Source organism: Carassius carassius, chromosome 12, assembly GCF_963082965.1.
Source record: "Carassius carassius chromosome 12, fCarCar2.1, whole genome shotgun sequence".
NCBI classification, from domain to species: domain Eukaryota; kingdom Metazoa; phylum Chordata; class Actinopteri; order Cypriniformes; family Cyprinidae; genus Carassius; species Carassius carassius.
The window spans coordinates 23,593,385-23,612,153 of NC_081766.1; the positions used below are offsets into that span (position 1 = coordinate 23,593,385).

Here is an 18,769-nt window from a genome sequence, read left to right on the forward strand (position 1 = left end):
GTGCTCCCGTGCTGTTCCTGTGTCCTTGTACCTGCCTAGTCTTCCTGTCTTCGTCGTTCGTTCCTGGATCGTCACGCTACATTGGATTACCACTTCTTCATGCGGATTACTCACTCACCGGGATACAAGGGATCATCACTGGATCGAGCTCCACCACCAGCTGTCCACCGAAGTCCCTGCGTCAACCACCATCAGCCTTGTGTCCGCCGCCTGTGTCTCCTGCGATTGTGATCTGTGTTTCTGACTTCTTGCTGTTTATCAATAAATATGCCTTGCGTTTACATCCTTTGTCTGTCATACGTTACACAGTGGCTCTAACTTCTGTTGTCATGAAATGCTTTGAAAAATACATAGTATCCATATTGAAATCTGAAGTCAACACTGAACTACTGTAGATCCACTCCAATTTGCTTATAGGCAAGGGAGGAGTAAAGATGATGCAATTAATAGCATCACTCACCTAACTCTCAAACACTTGGAGGACCCGAAGGCCTATGCACGCCTTCTGTTTATTGATTTTACTTCGGCTTTTAATACTCTACGGCCTCATCTGCTCTTACAGAAAATGACTAAGATGAATGTTAATCCGTCTATTATTAAATGGTTTTATTCTTTCTTAACAGATAGACTCCAAAATGTTAGGATTAACGATACATCTTCTGAATCAAAATGTATCAGTACGGGGGCACCTCAGGGTTGTGTTAGTTCACCAGTTCTGTTCACTCTTTATACTAATGACTGTACTAATAGTCTTCGGGGAAACCTGTTTTTTTAATTTTCTGACGACACTGCCATTCTTAGTTTGCTTCACCAGAATTCAGACCCATCACTGTATTTTTCAGAGGTTAAGCAATTTGTTAGGTGGTGTGACGAGAACAATCTCACCATTAACATTAATAAAACTAAGGAGATGGTGTTTGACCCTCGGTCGGTGGGGGATCATACCCCCTTGTCTATTTATAGGAAGGAGATCAAACAGGTCACCCCATACAGGTATCTGGGTATCCACCTGGATAACCTTTTAAGCTGGAGTGACCATGTAGATTATTTTGTTCCCGTTTACAGCAAAGACTGTATTTTTTTATGCAGATTAAGAGTGTTTGGTGTCAGCCAGAACATTATGTTTATATTCTATCAAGCAGTGATAGGGAGTGTTATTAGGTATGGGATGACGGCGTGGTTTGGCAATCTCTCCACACAGTCGAAGTCAAAGTTGCAGCGCCTGGTACAGACTGCTATGAAGGTGATGGGGAGGACTGAAAAGCTCTCCCTTTAGTCCATCTACAAGCAATCTGTACTTAGGCAGGCGCGGAGAGTATTGCTGGACCCGTCCCACATCCTCAATATAGAATATGAGCTCTTGCCTTCTGGCAGAAGATATGGAATACCTAAAACTAAGCTGAATCGTTTTAAATTTTCCTTCGTACCAGTCTCCATTAAAATTTTAAATCAAAATTTTAATTACATTTGTATGATTTGCAAAAGATAGGTCTAAGAAGTGTGCAATAACTTGGTGTGTTTATGTGTATTTTTTAATTCCTGTAATGGCAGCTGCTTCTATGCACTATGCATTTTTGAGTCCATGACAAATTTCCCCTACGGGACAATAAAGTATATTCTATTCTATTCTATTCTATTCTATTCTATTCTAATCTTGGTATCACTGGTGAACACAATGCACCTTTAATCAACTGAATCAAACCAGCAGGAACAGCTTTCAGCTTTTCAATATGTAATATTCACATATAATTCCTGAGTACAAATAATATTGTTTTTCACAAAAATTATCATCCTCATCCATAATGTATACATTGGACACCTTTGCCCATCCATTCATGAAAAAAAATCACAGATTTGTATATTAATTTCCAATATAATACCTGACTATGAAAAGATGATAATTTACACTTTAATTTTGATGGCTCAAAATCACATTTTAAGTCAAGTCAAGTCACCTTTATTTATATAGTGCTTTAAACAAAATACATTGCGTCAAAGTAACTGAACAACATTCATTAGGAAAACAGCGTGTCAATAATGCAAAATGATAGTTAAAGGCAGTTCATCATTGAATTCAGTGATGTCATCTCTGTTCAGTTAAATAGTGTCTGTGCATTTATTTGCAATCAAGTCAACGATATAAGCTGTAGATGAAGTGACCCCAACTAAGCAAACCAGAGGCGACAGCGGCAAGGAACCGAAACTCCATCGGTGACAGAATGGAGAAAAAAAACCTTGGGAGAAACCAGGCTCAGTTGGGGGGCCAGTTCTCCTCTGACCAGATGAAACCAGTAGTTCAATTCCAGACAGCAGCAAAGTCAGATTGTGCAGAAGAATCATCTGTTTCCTGTGGTCTTGTCCTGGTGGTCATCTGAGACAAGGTCTTTACAGGGGATCTGTATCTGGGGCTCTAGTTGTCCTGGTCTCCGCTGTCTTTCAGGGCAGTAGAGGTCCTTTCTAGGTGCTGATCCACCATCTGGTCTGGATACGTACTGGATCCGGGTGACTGCAGTGACCCTCTGAGCTGGATACAGACTGGATCTGGTGGCTACGGTGACCTCAGAATAAGAGAGAAACAGACAAATATTAGCATAGATGCCATTCTTCTAATGATGTAGCAAGTACATAGGGTGTTATGGGAAGTGTTCCCGGTTCCGGTTTACCTAATTAATGCAGCCTAAAAATCCTTTAACGGATTTGGATATTAAAAGCATATTAGTATGTTATGTGTAAACCAGGTTAAAGAGATGGGTCTTTAATCTAGATTTAAACTGCAAGAGTGTTTCTGCCTCCCAAACAATTTTAGGTAGGTTATTCCAGAATTTAGGCGCCGAATAGGAAAAGGATCTGCCGCCCGCAGTTGATTTTGATATTCTAGGTATTATCAAATTTCCTGAGTTTTGAGAACGTAGCGGACGTAGAGGATTATAATGTAAAAGGAGCTCATTCAAATACTGAGGTGCTAAACCATTCAGGGCTTTATAAGTAATAAGCAATATTTTAAAATCTATACGATGTTTGATAGGGAACCAGTGCAGTGTTGACAGGACCGGGCTAATATGGTCATACTTCCTGGTTCTAGTAAGAACTCTTGCTGCTGCATTTTGGACTAGCTGTAGTTTGTTTACTAAGCGTGCAGAACAACCACCCAATAAAGCATTACAATAATCTAACCTTGAGGTCATAAATGCATGGATTAACATTTCTGCATTTGACATTGAGAGCATAGGCCGTAATTTAGATATATTTTTGAGATGCAGTTGAAAATGCAGTTTTACAAATGCTAGAAACGTGGCTTTCTAAGGAAAGATTGCGATCAAATAGCACACCTAGGTTCCTAACTGATGACGAAGAATTGACAGAGCAACCATCAAGACTTAGACAGTGTTCTAGGTTATTACAAGCAGAGTTTTTAGGTCCTATAATTAACACCTCTGTTTTTTCAGAATTTAGCAGTAAGAAATGACTCGTCATCCAGTTTTTTATATCAACTATGCATTCCATTAGTTTTTCAAATTGGTGTGTTTCACCGGGACGTGAAGAAATATAGAGCTGAGTATCATCAGCATAACAGTGAAAGCTAACACCATGTTTCCTGATGATATCTCCCAAGGGTAACATATAAAGCGTGAAGAGTAGCGGCCCTTGTACTGAGCCTTGAGGTACTCCATACTGCACTTGTAATCGATATGATACATCTTCATTCACTGCTACGAACTGAAGGTGGTCATATAAGTATGATTTAAACCATGCTAATGCACTTCCATTAATGCCAACAAAGTGTTCAAGTCTCGATCAGATGATAAGAGCAGATCATTTGTAACTCTAAGGAGAGCAGTCTCAGTACTATGATACGGTCTAAATCCTGACTGGAAATCCTCACATATACCATTTTTCTCTAAGAAGGAATATAATTGTGAGGATATCACCTTTTCTAGTATCTTGGACAGAAAAGGGAGATTCGAGATTGGTCTATAATTAACTAGTTCTTTGGGGTAAAGTTGTGGTTTTTTGATGAGAGGCTTAATAGCCAGTTTGAAGGTTTTGGAGACATATCCTAATGACAATGAGGAATTAATAATAGTCAGAAGAGGATCTATGACTTCTGGAAGCACCAACTAAACTAAATAATGCACAAAACTAAATAATGATCTGAGATATCATCACTTGGCTGCATAATTTAAACACTATCAACATCAATTCCATGTGACAGTATCCATTGTGACAGAATGAAATAATTTTGGGGGTATTTATTTCCTTATAAAAGGAAATCAATACCCCCAAAAGAATACAAAATTTTAGAAGAAAAGCTAAACCAAACTGAATGTTTATTTCTAAGGAAGGCTTGGAGCCACCTCAACTAAAAAGTGCCATTCATAACATCGAAATCAATTACGTTCAACGCTTCACTGCATCTGATTTTCTTATATAATGGTGCTTATTTTTCCAAATAAATTTATACTGAATTTGATTAATCTTTATCCACTTATCAGATATACTCAAAGAAAATGCTGGGTAAATCAACCTGGAAAGTGCTTCGTACTTCTGTAAGAGAATTCTGCCAAATATAGAGATCCCTTTAAACCCACATATTTTAAATATTTAGATTTTTTTCATATTATCAGTCAAATTACGTTTTCTCAAATTTTAGGGTCTTTAGTAATAACAATTCCTAAATATTTCACCTCATTTTTTAATGGAATGTTGAACAATTGAGATTCAGCATGATTATGAAGTGCCATAAGCTCACCCTTTTTTTTAAATTTAGTTGTAGACCAGCTATTACTGGAATCTGCTCTGCATCACTAAGAAAGAGGGTGGTATCATTTGCTAGTTGACTTATCAACAACTGACTCCCTAAAACATTAAAATGCCTGATATCTTTACTATTTTTCACATAAATTGCTAACAGTTCAGCTACTAAAATAAATAAATACGAAATTGTCGGATCCCCTTGTCTAATACCTGTATTAATGTTAAACCTCTTTGAGGTCTCAAATGGTAACGATACTGAACTATGTATATCATTGTACAACATCTCTATTAATTTAACAAATTTATGACCAAAACCAAAAAACTTCAATGTATTTAAAATGAATTTATATTCTGCAGTATCGAATGCCTTACATAATACAAAAGAAACCCACCATTGTTAATTAAATGTCCATATTCAAATAAGTCTAAGACAAGTCTAATATTGTTGTGTATTAACCTTCCTTTAATAAAACCGGATTGAGTTTCTCTTTTAACTTGACTCATTCTAAATTTTAACCTATTAGCAATTGCAGAAGTAAGAATTTATAATCAACATTAAGTAGGGTAATCGGTCTCAGATTCTCAGTAATACTTTAATCTTTTTGTTTGACTTCGGAATTAAAATAATTAACCCGTCTCATAGTTGGAAGTAAAGAATTAGAATCAAAACACTCCTTAAAGCTTTAAATAACAACACTTTTATATCCTCCCAGAAAAATGTATACAAATTAGTAGTCAAACCGTCCTGACCAGGAGATTTACCCAAATGCTTTTTTTAATAGCAGAATCCAGCTCTTCTAACCTCAGGTCTCCATCACACAAGTCTTTAAATTCATAATCAATCTGCGGGATAAAATCTTTTACCTTTCAAAGAAATTCCTTAGCATTATTTTCAGAGTATGATGAAGAGTAAATATTACTATAAAATGAGTTCAATTCCTTGGATATTAAATTTGGATCTGTGATTACCTCATCATTAATCTGTCACAGTGTCTGGTTTGTGTTCCCTGGGTAACCACTAGATGTCCTCCTTCCCCACGATCCTTGTTTCTTCATTGCACTCAGCTGTCCCTGGTCACTAATCATTGCACTCAGTCAATTCCTCATTAGCATTGTCATTTCCCTGTGTATATATACCCTGTCTGTTTTATTATGTGTTACGGAGTCCTTGTATTTATCACGCCACTTCGGAGTTCTGTTCTTGCCTGTTTGTTTTGTGTCTGTTTTATGTTGGATTGCTATTTTGGTTTTGACCCCTGCCTGGATTGTATTTATGTTACGGTTTTCTCTTAATAAACTTACTGCTATTGGATCTACTTGTCCTCTGTTCTTGTGTGGGGATCGTGACAGAAGGACTCCGTCACACATACTAAAACAGACAGGGTAGATATACACAGGGAAATGACAATGCTAATGAGGAATTGACTGAGTGCAATGATTAGTGACCAAGGACAGCTGAGTGCAATGAAGAAACAAGGATCGTGGGGAAGGAGGACATCTAGTGGTTACCCAGGGAACACAAACCAGACACTGTGACATAATCAATAAACTATGAACTGCATTGATTTACTTTCTCCTCTTTTCTAACTGACAAAAATAAGATGTATTCTTCCATCCATTTTGCACAAGACCTTACAAAAGCTCCTTGAGCTTTTCTTAGAATCATACGGTCTAATTTAGCTTGAAGAGAGAGTAACTTTTCAACATCTTGAATTATATCATGTGTATTACAACAGGCATTGATTCCTTGAATTAACATCAACTCCTTCTGCTTCAAATCTCTGCTTTTTTGTTTAGAAACCCAAATTGAGATTTTGCTAGTTTTAAATTTAAAATACTCCCATTTAATCCCGTTTGAAGTTAAAGAAAAGTTATTTGTAATCTCATTAATCAATTTTTTTAAATTTGACTACAATAATATTTGTCCTTTAAAAGTTCTGCATTAAACTTCCAATAGTCTTTCCTGTCTGTATGTTTTATTGCTGGTGTCAAAGTTAATGAAACCAGGCAATTATCTGTCAGTGGTGACGCAGAAATTAAAACATTACTCGCAAGCTCAGAATATTCCTCAGTAATGAACCAAAAGTCTATCCGTGACTTAGAAGATCCATTAGTTTTGACCAAAGAGAACTGACTAGCATTAGGATGCTTGACCCTCCAAATATCTGTAAGGGAATTTAAATGGCAAAACTCCTGAAAAATAATATTGAAATGGTGGCTTGTATAACAAGAAAGAGACCTGTTCAGCCACTCATCAGGTGCCATATTAAAATCACCTCCAGTTAGAACCAAATTTGTATGAAATTTTGATTTAAACTGTGTAAGGGCATCTGTAATATTAGACAACAAAATCGTGTTTTGCCCACTACTGTTATAGCCATAAATATTAACTAAAATAACAAAAATACCTTCAGAGTAAACCACAGCAGGAAGCCAATGTCCATGAGCATCTGACTGAAAAGTCACAACCTTCTCAGGGCAATTGTTAAGGCATATAGCGACACCTGCTGATCGATTGGAGCCATGAGTGAACATAATTGTGTCTCCCCACTGCATTTTCCAAAAAGCTGCATCTTCTTCAGTACAGTGAGTCTCTTGTAGAAAAACTAAATGTGTCTTCTGCCCCTTACAAAATAAAAATATACCTTTGTGTTTTACTTTGTCCTTTAGCCCCCTTGCATTCAATGAACGAAAAGATAATTTTTGATAAGATTTTAGTGAGAGCGTACTCCACTGGAACTCACAGTGAACTAACAGAAAATGTAACTGAACAGCCAGAAAATAGATCTGAAGAATAAACTTGCAACACAAAAAGAGTCTCTCAGAAATAAACATTTCCCTTTCTTTCATTTTCATCATCACTGAAAAACAATGAAAGTGAAAGTACACGCCCATTCCCTTCTGGTCGAGCTTGTTTGATGCGTGGCCAAAGCACTTGCCTCGCCTCTCTGTCCTCTTTGTTTAAGTCTTCAGCAAAATTACAGCCTGCCTGCACATGGCTGATCCCTGGACAGAGCCCAGATCTGGTCTCTGTATATATTTTTTTGAAAACTGCATGATGTTCTGACGTGATTTCCTTCTTTTCTTCCAATTCGATGGATCGTGTCAACCTCTTCTTCCATTTCCCAGGGCACACCAGGAGCAATCTTGGAAAGCAAGGTGATCACCTCCTCTTTAATGTTCTCGTTCTATTTCTTTGGCAGTCCTTTTAAACATAAATTTTACCGTCTTTTGTAGAGATCCAATTCTCCCCCCTTAGATCTCAGCTCAATTCAACTGCCTTCTGTTTGTGAGCTTTCATCTCTTCCTTGACTTTGGAGATGATGCTAGTTCTCTTCCAGTTTTCTTTTCAACTCCTCCAACTTCTCTTCCTGCTTTTCAAATATTTTACAGAGGGAGTAAATAGCCTCGAGGATATCCACATTAGAAATGTCTTCCTTAGAAATGTCTTCCTTTTTGAGGGAAGTCGTGGCCTAATGGTTAGAGAGTCGGACTCCCAATCGAAAGGTTGTGAGTTCGAGTCCCGGGCCGGAAGGAATTGTGGGTGGGGGGAGTGCATGTACAGTGCTCTCTCCACCTTCAATACCACGACTTAGGTGCCCTTGAGCAAGGCATCGAACCCCCAACTGCTCCCCGGGCGCCGCAGCATAAATGGCTGCCCACTGCTCCGGGTGTGTGCTCACAGTGTGTGTGTGTGTGTTCACTGCTCTGTGTGTGTGCACTTCGGATGGGTTAAATGCAGAGCACAAATTCTGAGTATGGGTCACCATACTTGGCTGAATGTCACTTCACTTTCACTTTCACTTTAAAATCAGGACGCACTTTCTTCATAATATGCACTTTGCTGGGCGTAAAAGTTAGATTCTCAGCACTACAATCCTCCAACAGCTTATTAGCATCAACACACACTTCCATCATATCAGCGTAATCATGATCATTTCTGTTACTGATCACAAGCTTATCTTCAGCTTTTCTTCCTCTACCTGCCATCTTTAGATGATGAAAATCAAATCCGTTAAACAACAATTATGGAAAATTCTAATAACACCAAAATAACCTTTGAGACTCAGCTAACTGTAACACTATGCTGCTATCTAGTACGCCATCTTGGCCGACCCCCAAGCGCAGTACCCTTAACGCACACTAAATCCACACTCCAGAGCGGTATTCAAAGGCTTAGTGTATCCCATCATGCATCATGTTGTGGAAATAGGTGCGTTTGACTTCGTGCAGCAACATGCAAACCAGTCGCTATCTGACTTGATACGTACGGAGCCCAGCACGTCACCTGCAGGAGAAATAAAATCAATCCGTCCCGTCAGTTTATAAACCGTACTCACGAATTCTTAAACTGTTCCCTCGGTTTAACAAATCGTGCCCACGGATTAACAAACCGTACCCACAAATTTCTAATCCATGCGCTCAGATTTTGTAAACCGTACCTTAGTTTTTTTTTATCCGTACCCACAAATTCATAATCCGTGCGCACGCTTTTGTAATCCATTCCCTCGGATTTGTAACTCATGGATTTGTGGCTCCGCCCCCACCAGATTCAATTCTGTTTATGAAACATTATTTTTCATAGTATCCTATGAGACCATGATCATTACTCACAAAATAGTATTCTTTTTAGCGTTTACTCTACATTAATCAACAATAATATAACACACCACCGCCTGTGTTTTATAGCATAAAATAAACGTGAAAAAGAAGAAGAAAAAAAAGGTAAAAAGCAATAAAAACAAATAATGTGCTGGTTATGTTGTCATTCCTTTTCTCTCTAACTGAATGCAATGCTATATTTTGCCTAATTATTTAATAATAACATTAACAGTGAAGCATGCATCTAACTCTGGGGGGTGGGGGTGGAGCTTAGTGTAATAAAATCACAAAAATAAGTCTTCATGTTAAGAAAGAATGGCACAAACATTTCCAAAATTTAAAGGATTTTTTTTAAAACCATGCTCACAAATTCTTAAACTGTTCCCTCGGTTTAACAAATTGTGCCCACGGATTAATAAACCGTACCCACAAATTTCCAATCCGTGCACACAGATTTTGTAAACCGTACCCTTGGTTTTTGAATCCATACCCACAAATTCATAATCCGTGCATACGCTTTCACAATCCGTTCCCACGGATTTGTAAACTGCACTAACGGATTCATGCAGCAAGCTCATATGTGTTAACATACAGTTTTATTGAATATTATTATGTGGAATAGGTCTACAGAAAAGTTTCTTAAGTGATTCTCTATCAAGTGTAGTAAGAGGTGGAATACAACGATTTAATAAGAAAGATGTGCATCAAAATTTTGTTTAATTTGTGATAATCTTTGTACTTGTCTGTACTAATCTGGCATTGTGACTGACTCTGGAGTAATTTGTTCCTCTTTTGTAAGTCGTATTGGATAAAAGTTTCTTATGCATAACCTGTATAATAATATATAATAATGATAAAAATAATTATTATTTTAAAGGTCACATTTTTGGTGTTTTTTGAAGCTTTGATTGTGTTTACAGTGTGCAATATAACGTGTTCATGTTTCGCATGTAAAAAAACACAGTATTTTTCACACAATTAACTTATCTGTATACCGCTGTTTTCACTGTCATAAAAACGGGCTGATGACTTCCTCGTTCTATAAAGTCCCTCCTTCAGAAATACGTAACAAGTTCTGATTGTGCCAGCGGTTCCTGTGTTGTGATTCGACACCAGCTTAGCGCACGCTGCCCTCCTGGAAACGCGATTGGGCTAGTTTTAGAGTAGTTTTGAGAAGCAAGTGGGCAGGATTGGTTTTGAAAACCTGGCAATGCTGATCTGAAAGCACACATAATCACAGAATGCCTTTACTGACGAGATGCACATTGAAATCGCTGTGACGAGTGGGGCGGGGCCGAGGGATGTGGGAACACGAGCGAGGCCGGTGGAGTGATTGGGAAATCAGCGACACCTCCGGCCTTCGTAATCATCGGGAAGAAGGAGGCAGGAACCGGCGGACAATCAAAATGACATTTTAATAATTACAAAATAAACACAAAACAGCGCACCAGCCCCTCACGGACGACTGATGCACACAAAATAAAACCAAAACATAAAATAAAGCCCAGGCCTGGTCTTCTCTCGTCCTTCACTGTCGTCGCTCCAGTTTTATATCCTTCCATCTCCTCCGTGGGCCTCAAGACCGGATTAGAGCTCATCTCTAATCACTCCACCGGCCTCGCTCCCACGTCCCTCAGCCCCGCCCCACTCGTCACATACCCCCATCGCCCCTCGCAGGCTGGGGGGTACTCCTGAGACTGCGCTCCACCAACCCCCCCCCCCCCCCCCCCCCCACCCAGGGGGTGCCGCTGATTTCCCAATCACTCCACTGGCCTCGCTCGTGTTCCCACATCCCTCGGCCCCGCCCCACTCGTCACAATCGCATTCGATTTTTTGCGCAGCCCTACCATCTAGTTAACAAAGCTAACCAGCGTTGCCCTTTGTGTAATAAGTTACAGAAACCGTTAAACGCACCAATTTAAATAATGAATTACACTTACCTTTTGTGGTCAAGTCAAGTCAAGTCACCTTTATTTATATAGCGCTTTAAACAAAATACATTGCATCAAAGCAACTGAACAACATTCATTAGGAAAACAGTGTGTCAATAATGCAAAATGATAGTTATAGCAGTTCATCATTGAATTCAGTGATGTCATCTCTGTTCAGTTAAATAGTGTCTGTGCATTTATTTGCAATCAAGTCAAGGATATCGCTGTAGATGAAGTGACCCCAACTAAGCAAGCCAGAGGCGACAGTAGCAAGGAACCGAAACTCCATCTGTGACAGAATGGAGAAAAAAACCTCATCATCTGTTTCCTGTGGTCTTGTCCTGGTGGTCATCTGAGACAAGGTCTTTACAGGGGATCTGTATCTGGGGCTCTAGTTGTCCTGGTCTCCGCTGTCTTTCAGGGATGTAGAGGTCCTTTCTAGGTGCTGATCCACCATCTGGTCTGGATACGTACTGGATCCGGGTGACTGCAGTGACCCTCTGATCTGGATACAGACTGGATCTGGTGGCTACGGTGACCTCGGAATAAGAGAGAAACAGACAAACATTCTTCTAATGATGTAGCAAGTACATAGGGTGTTATGGGAAGTGTTTCCGGTTCCGGTTTACCTAATTAATGCAGCCTAAAAATCCTTTAACGGATTTGGATATTAAAAGCATATTAGTATGTTATGTGTAAACCAGGTTAAAGAGATGGGTCTTTAATCTAGATTTAAACTGCAAGAGTGTGTCTGCCTTCCGAACAATGTTAGGTAGGTTATTCCAGAGTTTAGGCGCCAAATAGGAAAAGGATCTGCCGCCCGCAGTTGATTTTGATATTCTAGGTATTATCAAATTGCCTGAGTTTTGAGAACGTAGCGGACGTAGAGGATTATAATGTAAAAGGAGCTCATTCAAATACAGAGGTGCAAAACCATTCAGTCATACAGTCATACTTCCTGGTTCTAGTAAGAACTCTTGCTGCTGCATTTTGGACTAGCTGTAGTTTGTTTACTAAGCGTGCAGAACAACCACCCAATAAAGCATTACAATAATCTAACCTTGAGGTCATAAATGCATGGATTAACATTTCTGCATTTGACATTGAGAGCATAGGCCGTAATTTAGATATATTTTTGAGATGGAAAAATGCAGTTTTACAAATGCTAGAAACGTGGCTTTCTAAGGAAAGATTGCGATCAAGTAGCACACCTAGGTTCCTAACTGATGACGAAGAATTGACAGAGCAACCATCAAGTCTTAGACAGTGTTCTAGGTTATTACAAGCAGAGTTTTTAGGTCCTATAATTAACACCTCTGTTTTTTCAGAATTTAGCAGTAAGAAATTACTCCATTCAAGTAATCAATCCCAATCCAGTTTTTTATATCGACTATGCATTCCTTTAGTTTTTCAAATTGGTTTGTTTCACCGGGCCGCGAAGAAATATAGAGCTGAGTATCATCAGCATAACAGTGAAAGCTAACACCATGTTTCCTGATGATATCTCCCAAGGGTAACATATAAAGCGTGAAGAGTAGCGGCCCTAGTACTGAGCCTTGAGGTTCTCCATACTGCACTTGTGATCGATATGATACATCTTCATTCACTGCTACGAACTGATGGCGGTCATATAAGTACGATATAAACCATGCTAATGCACTTCCATTGATGCCAACAAAGTGTTCATGTCTATGCAAAAAAATGTTGTGGTCAATTGTGTCAAACGCAGCACTAAGATCCAATAAAACTAATAGAGAGATACACCCACGATCAGATGATAAGAGCAGATCATTTGTAACTCTAAGGAGAGCAGTCTCAGTACTATGATACGGTCTAAATCCTGACTGGAAATCCTCACACATACAATTTTTCTCTAAGAAGGAATATAATTGTGAGGATACCACCTTTTCCAGTATCTTGGACAGAAAAGGGAGATTCGAGATTGGTCTATAATTAACTAGTTCTTTGGGGTTAAGTTGTGGTTTTTTGATGAGAGGCTTAATAACAGCCAGTTTGAAGGTTTTGGGGACATATCCTAATGACAATGAGGAATTAAAAATAGTCAGAAGAGGATCTATGACTTCTGGAAGCACCTCTTTTAGGAGCTTAGATGGTATAGGGTCTAACATGTTGTTGGTTTAGATGATTTAACAAGTTTATACAATTCTTCCTCTCCTATAGTAGAGAATGAGTGGAACTGTTCCTCAGGGGGTCTATAGTGCACTGTCTGATGTGATACTGTAGCTGACGGCTGAATGGTTGCAATTTTATCTCTTATAGTATCGATTTTAGAAGTAAAGTAGCTCATAAAGTCATTACTGCTGTGGTGTTGGGAAATGTCAACACTTGTTGAGGCTTTATTTTTCGTTAATTTAGCCACTGTATTGAATAAATACCTGGGGTTATGTTTGTTTTCTTCTAAAAGAGAAGAAAAGTAATCGGATCTAGCAGTTTTTAATGCTTTTCTGTAGGATAGGTTACTTTCCCGCCAAGCAATACGAAATACCTCTAGTTTTGTTTTCCTCCAGCTGCGCTCCATTTTTCGGGCTGCTCTCTTTAGGGTGCGAGTATGCTCATTATACCATGGTGTCAAACTGTTTTCCTTAACCTTCCTTAAGCGTAAAGGAGCAACTGTATTTAAAGTGCTAGAAAAGAGAGAGTCCATAGTTTCTGTTACATCATCAAGTTGTTCTGAGGTTTTGGATATGCTAATGAATTTGGATACATCAAGAAGATAACTTAAAAAGCAGTCTTTTGTGGTAGAAGTGATGGTTCTTCCATACTTGTAACAAGAAGTAGAATTTACAATTTTGGCTATATGAAGTTTGCACAGAACTACATAATGATCTGAGATATCATCACTTGGCTGAATAATTTCAACACTATCAACATCAATTCCATGTGACAGTATTAAATCTAGAGTATGATTTCGACAATGTGTAGGTCCCGAAACGTGTTGTCTAACCCCAATAGAGTTCAGAATGTCTATAAATGCTGATCCCAATGCATCTTTTTCATTATCAACATGGATATTAAAATCACCAACTATTAAAATTTTATCTGCAGCCAGAACTAACTCGGATGTAAAATCACCAAACTCTTAAATAAAGTCTGTATGGTGCCCTGGTGGCCTGTATACAGTAGCCAGTACAAACATAACAGGGGATTTATCATTAACATTTGTTTCTCTGGATAATGTTATATGAAGCACCATTACTTCAAACGAGTTATACTTGAAGACTGCCCTCTGAGAAATCCTGAAAACGTTGTTATAAATTGAAGCAACACCTCCCCCTTTGCCTTTTAGACGCGACTCATGTTTATAACAATAATCTTGGGGAGTTGACTCATTTAAAATAATGTAATCATCAGGTTTTGGCCAGGTTTCCGTCAAACAGAGTACATCTATATTATGATCAGTGATCATATTATTTACAAAAAGTGTTTTCGTAGAAAGGGATCTGATATTCAATAAGCCAAGCTTTATCATTTGTTTATCCATATTGCATCTGTTTTTTATTTGTTGAACCTCAATTAAATTGTTAATCTTAACTTGATTTGGACATTTTTGTATTTTCTAGTTCGGGGAACAGACACAGTCTCTATAGTGTGATATCTAGGTGAAAGAGTCTCTATGTGCTGAGAATTAACTGACCTCTGTGACGGGAGGCAGCTAGCAGATGGTCGGTTTAGCCAGTCTGTCTGCTTAATGACCTGGGCCCCAGTTAGTCAAGTATAAACTCTAAGACTATTTGCCATATTTCTAAAGAGAGAAGAGTGGCGCCATCCCAGGAAGGATGAAGACCATCTCTTTTCAAAAGGGCAGGTCTGCCCCAAAAGCTTGTCCAATTGTCTTTGAAACCCATGTTATTCTGTGGGTACCACTTAGACATCCAGCCATTGAGTGATGACAATCTGCTATGCATCTCATCCCCACGGTAAGCTGGGAGGGGACCAGAGCATATTACAGTGTCTGACATCGTGCTTGCAAGTTCACACACCTCTTTAATGTTATTTTTAGTGATCTCCCACTGGCGAAGTCGAACATCATTAGCGCCGGCATGAATAACAATCTTACTGTATTTACGTTTAGCATTAGCCAGCACTTTTAAATTTGCCAAGATGTCAGGTGCTCTGGCTCCCGGTAAACATTTGACTATGCTGGCTGGTGTCTCTATATTCACGTTCTGTACAATAGAATCACCAATAACTAGAGCACTTTCATCAGGTTTCTCAGTGGGTGCATCACTGAGTGGGGAGAACCTGTTTAATGTTTTGATCGGAACAGAAAAGCGGTGTTTTGACCCACGACTACCCTGCCTCACCGTCACCCAGTTGCCCTGCTGCAGGGGCTCTGTTGCCGGAACCGAACAATGTACAGGAATCCCTGAGCTAGACGCATCCAAAGCCGTATCTAGAGCCCTAACATTCTTACTGTCCTAAATTAAAGTTTGGATGCGTGTCTCTAATTCTGAAATCTTCTCTGTCAGCCTAACTATTTCCCTGCATTTATCACATGTGAATCCCTCATCTGCGACAGAGATAGATAAACTGTACATGTGGCAAGAGGTGCAAATAATAATAGCAGGAGAAGCCATTACTCACCGTGCTTGATGAAATATTCTTACTGCGGTTGTTCGATGAAGTTGTGAAAAACTGTAGCGAGAGAGAGAAAAAACAGAAACTGATAGTAAGATAAAGATTCTAGAGAAAAAATAAAATAAAAACAGCTACACGGAGCTACGATTAGCTACAGAAGGCCAACAGGAAGTAGAGAAACACTGTCCAACAGCGACACCGCAGGCAGGGAGTTGTATCTACCAAAGGTACAATCCTCAAGAGACGGTCCATAAACAAAGCCTTCTCCAGACAAAGAGGGAACTGCTCCATCTTTCAAGAATAATCTTTGTGCGAATCCGACATTAAACTGATTGAGATTGAGGAAGCTGTCCTCAGCAAAATGTGCTGCACATAGTTTTACATGTGGATTATAATTTTCGGGAACCAAGTTAAACATAAATTGTAACCATTGATCTCTAAGTACAGCGTCCCTGGGAAGCCCAAACAAAGGTGATTGGACTCAGAGATGAAAATAACAGTGTTTCGACGACATGGCGACAAACACAAACGCAACTCTTCCTCTTCTCTGTCGGAGCACAACAAGACCACACCCCCTTTTTTGTGTATTCCTGTGGGCAGAGGTTAGTCAGAAAACTGTTTTAGTGACGTAATTACTGCAGAAGGTAGAAGGAAGGATTTAATTTATAGGCTAAATGAGTGCACTTAAGACAGTAAAAATGTTTGTCATAAAATAATTCATGAATGCTTTATTTTTTAAATAACCTTTTACAGTTTTGGAAATGTTTGTGTACTATACTTTCTTAAAATTAAGACTTATTTTGGTGATTTTATTACACTATGCTCCCCCCAGAGTTAGATGCATGCTTCACTGTTAATGTTATTATTAAATAATTAGGCCTATTATAACATTACATTCAGTTAGAAAAGTAATGACAACATAACCGGCACATTATTTGTTTTGTATTGCTTTTGACCTTTTTTCTTCTTCTTTTTAGTGTTTATTTTAGGCTATAAAACTCAGGCGGCGGTGTCTTATCCTATTGGTGATTAATGTAAAATAAATGCTAAAAAGCAGATCATGGTCTAGGATACTATGAAAAATAATGTTTAATAAACAGAAATGAATCTGCCGGTGGGGGCCAAGCCACAAATCCGTGAGTTTACAAATCTGTGGGAACGTATTGTGAAAGCGTGCGCACGGATTATGAATTCGTGGGTACGGATTCAAAAACCAAGGTTAAGGTTTACAAAATCTGAGTGTGTTGATAGGAAATCCGTGGGTACGGTTTATTAATCCATGGGCACTATTTGTTAAACAGAGGGAACAGTTTAAGAATTTGTGAGTACATTTTATAAACTGAGGGGATGGATTGCAAAACTGTCAGGTGACGTGCTGGGCTCCGTATTACAAGGTTAAAGTGTAACACAGAGTGTGTACAAGCATTTAAAGTAAACTAAAATATAATGTAATTTCTATTTAAATTTGAATGTCATGTATTTAAATATATTTGTTATTACACATTTACATTTACATTTAATCATTTTGCAGATGCCTTTATCCAAAGCAAATTACAACTGGGGTACATTTAAAATACAGTAATTTTAATTTAATATTGAATAACACGCTACAGTAAAAAATAAGTATTAGGCACTTTACATTTGTTTTAATACATTAGTAAACACATCAAAATGAGTGTACTTTTTTAAGTATTCTATAGTTTTGTTTGAATGCAATATACAGGCACATGTGACGTTATTTTCACTAAAAGTTGTTTGTGCTGCAGTACAACACAAGTTCTTCAAATCTTGTGTTGCCAAGTGACAAACTGACACCATTTTCCATTGTTCAAACTGTCAGTTGTAATCAGCAGTCTTTAACATGCAGCTGCATTGAATGTCAGCAGAATGAACATGTGTGCCCTCTAGTGCACAAATTGTTTACTTGCATTGATTGGTCATTCATATCTACCATTGAACTGCTCATCCTCAGTGAAAAAGATCACCTTGCAGTGGACCACGTCAAACAAGATGAAAAGAGTGCAGACCATCTTCTCGCCAAAACTATGGTTGATTCATGTAGCATAATGGGGGCTTCATGATTAAGAGAGCAGCAGAGATTGGTACGGGAGCCCCAGCTGAGAGTGACATCACAGAGGCCATGATTAAGAAATATGGAGACTTTATGTAGAAGGATAAGACAAATGATGGAGCTGAAGACCAGGTGGAGCTGCTGAGAGAGATCCTTAGGGTCTGTCTCACTTCAGAGTCAGATGAGCAGCATGATGGGGACATGGTCAAGCGCTTTGGGGGATTCATGAGGAGTGTACAGGGGAACAGTGGTCTAGGGGAGGCAGGGAGAGACCTGCACAAGAGATATGGGGGGTTAATGCACATAGTTGGCAGGCCTTACTGGTTGGATGGGTTTGCAATGGGTTTCTGAAACGCACTTGGGAGGATGGAGGCTGCCCTGCTCAACATGCAGAAGAGATATGGCAGATTCATGAATTAGAATTTAAACATGGACACCCATCCTAAACAATCTGTCCCTACTTTGTGTAGAGCTTGAACTGTGTTGTACGTGCACTGTAATTTCATGTGATGCCATTTTACTTTTTTTTCTGTTGAATATTCCTTCATAATATACAGTGTACATCTGTGTTCCCAGCGACTAGGTTTGTGTATAAAAAAAAAATACAAATTAAAAGAAAATATTTCCCATTCTCTGTGTTTACAGTTTAATCACCCATAAGATGGGACATTTGGTAAAGACAAAGACAGAGGGCAATAATCTAACCATTTTCTGGATCACATCACCATGAATGAAAAATACATTTAACATTGTTCACATTGTTTCACATTGCATTGTTCTCTGAGAATCAGCTAGTTTGGTTTGCATTGAA

At 38.8% G+C, this 18,769-nt stretch overlaps 1 pseudogene; it reads left to right on the plus strand.

The window, feature by feature from the left end:
- Positions 1-16,989: 16,989 nt before the first annotated feature.
- LOC132155346 (proenkephalin-A-A-like) lies at positions 16,990-18,378 on the plus strand (annotated as a pseudogene).
- Positions 18,379-18,769: the final 391 nt, after the last annotated feature.